Source organism: Nothobranchius furzeri, chromosome 8 (genome assembly GCF_043380555.1).
Source record: "Nothobranchius furzeri strain GRZ-AD chromosome 8, NfurGRZ-RIMD1, whole genome shotgun sequence".
NCBI classification, from domain to species: domain Eukaryota; kingdom Metazoa; phylum Chordata; class Actinopteri; order Cyprinodontiformes; family Nothobranchiidae; genus Nothobranchius; species Nothobranchius furzeri.
Genome location: NC_091748.1, coordinates 45,075,031 through 45,082,506, shown reverse-complemented (window position 1 = coordinate 45,082,506; position 7,476 = coordinate 45,075,031).

Here is a 7,476-nt window from a genome sequence, read left to right as displayed (position 1 = left end):
TTCTTTAAATTGTTACCAGATCCGGTGACCTTTGGGACATGGTTTGACCCCCTTAGGAAAGTGCTATCATCATGAAACGTTCAGATCACTTACAACTCAATAGATTCTACCTTCCTGTAACGTTTCAGCCTGATTCGACCTTGTTTTCACACAAATGAACCCAGAATGATGTGAAATTGTGCTATGTGCAACATAATTCTGGGTGCCATTTAAAAACCATCAGTGCTAATGACTCCATTCCTTTTAGTGGTAATGGGGGCTGTTAATTGGAGTACTCTAAATCAAACCTAACCTCTATAGGATATTCAGAAGCCAAGTTATAAGCCCACAAAGGTGTAACTGGACTACTTCTTTAAAGTGACACCAGGCCCGGTGACCTTTGGGACATGGTTTGACCCCCAATAGGAATGTGCGATCATCAAGAAACGTTCAGATCACTTACAACTCAATAGATTCTACCTTCTTGTAACGTTTCAGCCTGATTGGACCTTGTTTTCACACAAATGGACCCAGAATGATGTGAAACTGTGCTTCGTGCAACATAATTCTGGGTGCTATTTACAAACCATGAGTGCTAATGACTCCATTCCTTTTTGTGGTTGTAGGGGCTGTTGATTGGAGTATACTAAAACAAACCTGATCTCTCTAGGGCACTCAGAAGCCAAGTTATAAGCCCACAAATGTGTAACTGGACTACTTCTTTAAATTGACACCAGATCCGGTGACCTTTGGGAAATGGTTTGACCCCCTTAGGAAAGTGTTATCATCATGAAACATTCAGATCACTTACAACTCAATAGATTCTACCTTCCTGTAACGTTTCAGCCTGATTGTACCTTGTTTTCACACAAATGAACCCAGAATGATGTGAAATTGTGCTTGGTGCAACATAATTCTGGGTGCCATTTAAAAACCATAAGTGCTAATGACTCCATTCCTTTTTGTGGTTGTAGGGGCTTTTGATTGGAGTATACTAAAACAAACCTGATCTCTCTAGGACATTCAGAAGCCAAGTTATAAGCCCACAAATGTGGAACTGGACTACTTCTTTAAATTGACACCAGATCCGGTGACCTTTGGGACATGGTTTGACCCCCTTAGGAAAGTGCTATCATCATGAAACGTTCAGATCACTTACAACTCAATAGATTCTACCTTCCTGTAACGTTTCAGCCTGATTGGACCTTGTTTTCACACAAATGAACCCAGAATGATGTGAAATTGTGCTTCGTGCAACATAATTCTGGGTGACATTTAAAAACCTTAAGTGCTAATGACTCCATTCCTTTTAGTGGTAATGGGGGCTGTTAATTGGAGTACTCTAAAACAAACCTGGCCTCTCTAGGATATTCAGAAGCCAAGTTTTAAGCCCACAAAGGTGTAACTGGACTACTTCTTTAAAGTGACACCAGGCCCGGTGACCTTTGGGACATGGTTTTACCCCCTATAGGAATGTGCGATCATCTTGAAACGTTCAGATCACTTACAACTCAATAGATTCTACCGTCTTGTAACGTTTCAGCCTGATTGGACCTTGTTTTCACACAAATGGACTGTTACGGCCGCTGCCGTTTTGAAGCCCAGAGGTGTGCTCCGCGCCGTTCCCTGTGCAGCAGCGCAGCACCACGGACAGCTACGCTCTGGGATGTTGTCCTTACTCCAGCACCATGGAGAGCGCCGGAGCGGCAGGCACAAGCAGCTGGGACTTTTTATCTCATCAGCCGGCCCTTCAAAAGCGGCCAGCTGGAGCTCATCAGGGGAGAGAAATGTTTGGAGTTGCAGAGGCAACGTTTGTTCTCTCCCCGTTGGCAGTTAACAGGTTGTTGTTGGCTTTTTGTAAAGAAGCAGCTTTAGAACCTTTTGTGTTTTGGGATAGTTGCATTTAAGCGGTAATTTTGGTTTTGGTGTGTCTGCTAGACCATCTTGTGGTTTAAATTACCAGGTGGGGATTATTCCCCTTTTGAAGTCTCAGTTTCCTGAGCTATTTTTGTTGTTTGGGTAACCTAAGTTAATTCAGCATTTGGTTTTGTCTGTTAGACAAACCTTGGTTAATTTAAGGGTGGGATTTTCCCCTTTTGCTGTTTCATTCCCTTTTTAAATAAAGGAGATTAATTTTAAGAGTGGTTGGTCCTCTGGACATTTTTAGTTATTCGTTTAAACTCAGTTTGGTGAGGGTTTTTGGCCCTTCTTTTGGTACTTTCTTTTTGTAATAAAATCCTTGAAAGGAAACTTTGAGTTTGGTCTTGCTTGGACAAACCTTTTTCTCCCCAACGAGGGTCACTTTTTGTTAGACTGGTCCATCTTATGTTTATTCCCCTCACCTTCCTAGCTGAGCCCATAGAGGGGTGTAACATAAATGGGGGCTCGTCCGGGATTTCACTGATTTATAGCTGTTTTATTACACGGTTATAGCCTGTTTTAGATCAGTTAAGCCCGTGCCAAACGTTTGGACTAGTTTTAACATTTGCTCTTTGTTGGTTTTATGAAGACACAAAACCCACGCTGTTTTGTGTTGTGTCATTTTGTTTTGTGCTTAAACATGGCTCAGTTTTGTGTGGAGACATTTATGGAGGCTCCATCCCATGAGGTGCTGGAGCGTTGCCGCAAGGCTGACCTTCTGCAGATAGCTGTCAACCTTGCTCTTGACATCCCAAACCCTGTGCTGAAAAAAGACTTGAAATTGCTCATTGTGGAGCATTTGGAGGACATGGGGATTTTAAAGACTGAGAATGAGTCTGGTGCAAAGACGGAACCAGAAGGATCTCCTGCAGATCCTGATGAATGTGACGATCCTGAAGTCCCTGCTGCTGCGGAGGCTCATGAGGGTGAGACGATGGAGACAGGAAAAACTCCTCTAACCGTACGAAAGTCTGCTCCGACCTCCCCAGGTTCGCCGACGGAAGGATCTCGAGACGCACGACTACAGGTGCGGCTGGCACGTCTGGACATGGAAAGAGAGGAGAGAGCCCAGGCTAAAAGACTCCAGATGGACCTGGAGGTTCGGAGGATGGAGATTGAAGCTGACACAGCTGTGAGAATAAGGAAATTGGAACTGGAAGCCCAGCTTTCCAACCCTGGACTTCATATCACGCCCACCAAAGCTCCGCAACCCGCCACAACCCCGGCCTTTGACATTAGTAAGTGCATTTCCTTAATGCCTACATTTAGAGAGACCGAGGTTGACAGCTATTTTGTAGCTTTTGAAAGAATTGCGGAGACGTTGCAGTGGCCGCGCGGGGTGTGGTCTCTGCTGCTCCAGTGCAAGCTGAGCGGCAGAGCTTTAGAAGTTCTGTCTGCGCTCCCTGTCACAGATGGTCTGGACTATGACCGAGTGAAAACTGTTATACTACAAGCGTATGAGTTAATCCCTGAAGCTTATCGTCAAAAATTCAGACAAGCTAAGAAAAGTGCTGGACAAACACATGTGGAATTTGCACGTGAAATAAGCATGCTGTTTGATAAATGGTGTGCGTCCACAAAAATTAAAACTTTGAGTGACCTCCGAGAGCTTATCCTTTTGGAGGATTTTAAACGTAAGCTGCCTGAGAGACTGGTAACCTACTTAAACGAACAAAAAGTCAGCACTTTATCAGCTGCGTCCCTTTTAGCGGACGAATTCACACTCACTCACAGAGAGGTTGTGAGGAGAGATGAGAGAAAAGACGTTCAGCCCGTTTTGATGAAGAAATCCATAAAAAGAAGCTCTCAAAACGGAAATCCTGAAACCCGTACCTGTTACTATTGTCACAGAACGGGACACGTTCTTAAGGATTGTTTTTTGTTGCAGAAAAAGAACGGGAAGCCCACTGCAGCTCCTAAGGAAGTTGCATTCCTTAAAAAGTCGCCTGTGGTTAACCCCTTGTGCGCCGCCGGGGAGCCTGATGCTTGTTTTGCACCCTTTATTCTTTCGGGGGAGATCTCGTTGACTCCTGGTGATGCAGACAAGCAAAACGTTCGCATTTTGAGAGACACAGGTGCGTCTCAAACGTTAATACTGAGCAGCGCACTCCCATTTTCAGCCAGTAGTTCACGAGGGTACGCTGTTTTGTTACAGGGAATTGAAATGAAATCCCTGCCTGCCCAGGTGCACCGCGTTCACCTGGAATGCCAGCTCGTTAGCGGCTGCTTTGATGTTGCCATTTGTGACCATTTACCGGTAAACGGGGTTGATGTGTTGTTGGGGAATGATGTTGCTGGAGGTAAAGTGCTACCTCTTCTAGAAGTAGTTCCTCAACCTCAAGCCGAACATGTAAATTGTGCTGCTGATTCACATTTTTACCCAGCTTGTGCTGTCACCCGTTCGCAAACGCAGAATAATGCGGACATCCAGTTAAGTGACTCGGTGCTGATGAGACTCCTCAGTGATGACTCCGAACAGACAGCCCATGATGAACTTGGATTTGTTCCGTCATCAGACGCAGAAGAGCAGAGAGAAAAGGCTGATGCTGATCCTCAGCAAGGAGAACCTTTTCCACTTACGGCAGAAACCCTTTCTGCTGCACAGAAGAGTGATATTACTCTGAAACCTTATTTTGAACAGGTGACCACTTCAGATAAAACAGACAAAACTACAACACATTATTTATTAGATAATGATGTGCTGGTGCGTTGTTGGCCTCAGCCCGCGGCTGAGGGCATGGAATGGGGGTTGGTGAAACAAATAATTGTTCCATCCTCTTACAGAGAACATGTGGTCTCCTTGGCACACGAGAGTGACTGGTCTGGCCATTTGGGTGTCAACAAAACTTATAAACTGTTGTTGCAGCATTTCTTTTGGCCAGGGATGAAGAAAGAGGTGTCTCTCTTCTGTCGGCGTTGTCATGTCTGTCAGATGACAGGAAAGCCAAACCAGCCCATTCCTCCTGCCCCGTTACAGCCCATTCCTGTAGTGAGTACGCCTTTTGACCATGTCATCTTAGACTGTGTGGGACCTTTACCTCCTTCTAGAACAGGAAAGCGATTTTTGTTAACCCTTATGTGTTCAGCTACAAGGTTTCCGGAGGCCATACCGCTGAACTCCATCACCACCAGGTCTATAATCAGAGCTCTAACCCATTTCTTCTCCATCTTTGGGTTACCAAAGGTAATACAGACCGACCAAGGGACAAACTTCAAATCTAAACTGTTCAAACAGGTAACAAAAACCTTAGGAATCACACATGTCATGTCATCCGCGTATCATCCTCAGAGTCAAGGCGCTTTGGAAAGATGGCACCAAACTTTAAAGGCAATGCTGACAAAGTATTGCTTAAGTAAAAGCAAAACGTGGGAAGAAGGATTGCCTTTTGTGTTGTTTGCTGCTCGTGAGGCTGTGCAGGATTCTCTTGGTTTTAGTCCTGCCCAGCTTGTGTTTGGACACACTCCTCGTGGTCCCCTGAAAGCTCTAAAAGAGAGATTTCTTTTTTCTGATCCGCCTGACAGAAAAGTGCGGGAGTATGTCCAACTCTTCCAGAAAAGATTAAAGGAAGCAAACTCTATTGCTAAAACTCACTTGGACAAAGCTAAACTGAAGATGAAGGTTCAGTAGGATAAGACGGCAACCAGACGTAACTTTGCAGTTGGAGACAAGGTACTGGTTCTAACTCCTTTGTCCAATTCGGCTCTCAGCACCAAATTTGAGGGACCATTTGAGATCCTGAGTAAGCTCGGGGACACAAATTATGTGCTACACACACCTGCCAGGAGACAGAAAAGCAGGGTTTGTCATGTTAACATGTTGAAGCGCTATGAGGATGGTTCCCCTCTGTCTAAACCTGTAACAACTTGTGTTTTAGTACCAGATGCTGCTAACAAACCTATGGTACCACAGGAAGCTGGTGAAGTCGGAGAAGACTTCCCCTCTAGTTGTAGTCCTCGGTTAAATAACTCCGAGGCACTTAAGGAACTGGAAGGACAGATAACACATTTGTCACCTGAAATGGCTGGAGACTTGGTGAAGTTAATTCACTCTAGGAAGAGTCTGTTTGTTGATGTGCCCACTCAGACCACTGTGTTAGCACATCATGTTGAGGTGAGTGAAGCCAAGCCCATTAGACAGCATCCGTACCGTGCTAGTCCCGAGAAAAGACTGATTATGAAAGAAGAAACGGAGTACTTATTGAAAAATGGCTTTGCTATTCCCAGCAGGAGCCCCTGGAGTTCACCCTGTCTGGTGGAGAGGAAACCAGATGGAACCGCTCGGTTTATAACCGATTACAGGAAGTTAAATGCGGTTACCATCTCAGACTCATATCCTCTACCCCGTATAGATGATTGCGTTGACAGTGTGGGACCTTCCAAGTTTGTGACTAAGTTGGACCTGTTAAAGGGATATTGGCAGGTACCTTTAACAGAAGAAGCTTCTCTTATGTCAGCTTTTGTTACCCCAGATGCCTTTTTACAGTACACTGTGTTACCCTTTGGCATGAAAAATGCACCTGCCACCTTCCAAAGGTTAATTAACACTGTTACTTCTGGTCTCTCACATTGTAGTGCTTACCTCGACGATATTGTTGTTTATACAGACACCTGGGAAGAACACCTCAACACTCTCACTCAGTTATTTGATCGTCTGGTGCAGGCCAACCTGACCCTGAACTTGGCCAAATGTGACTTTGTTAAGGCTACCGTCACTTACTTAGGTAAAGAAGTTGGGCAGGGGAAAGTAAAGGTCCTGCATGAAAAGGTGAAGGCTATGATGTCGTTTCCTCCTCCCTCTACTCGCCGAGAACTGAGACGGTTCCTGGGCATGGTTGGATACTATAGGGGGTTTTGTCGAAACTTTTCTGCCGTTGTTCTTCCTCTCACAGATCAGCTAAGTCCCAAAAGGAAGTTTGAATGGACTTCGGAGTGCCAAGCCTCTTTTGAGGCTGCCAAGCTGCTGCTGTGCTCTGCTCCTGTCCTGGCTGCACCCGATCTGACCAGGCCGTTCAAGCTGGAAGTTGATGCCAGCGCTATAGCTGCTGGAAGTGTGCTGATCCAGGAAGATTCAGCTGGTATTGCTCATCCGGTCTGTTATTTTTCTAAGAAGTTCAACCGACACCAACTGCACTATTCCACCATTGAAAAGGAAACGTTGGCTCTACTCCTTTCATTGCAGCATTTCCACGTTTACGTGGGTTCCAGTTGTTCTCCTACAATAGTGTATACAGACCATAACCCTTTGACTTTCCTCAGTAGGCTGTATAACCAGAACCAGCGGCTCATGCGGTGGGCGCTCATCCTACAGGAATATGCCATCGAGGTTCGACACAAGAAGGGGACTAACAACATCATTGCTGATGGGTTGTCCAGAAGTTTTGGTAACCTGTAGCGTCCAATAACCACTACATATCACAGATGCATACAATTTGTTTTACCTCCTCCTTCCAGGGCCCCTTGTAGGCACAAGGGCTTCACCCTCTTTAGGGTGTTGCCGTTTGTTGTTTTCTCTAGGGTTGCGGCAAGAGGCTAGTGTTGTCTGTGTCCTGCAGACATCTCGGGAGCACCCCAGGGTGA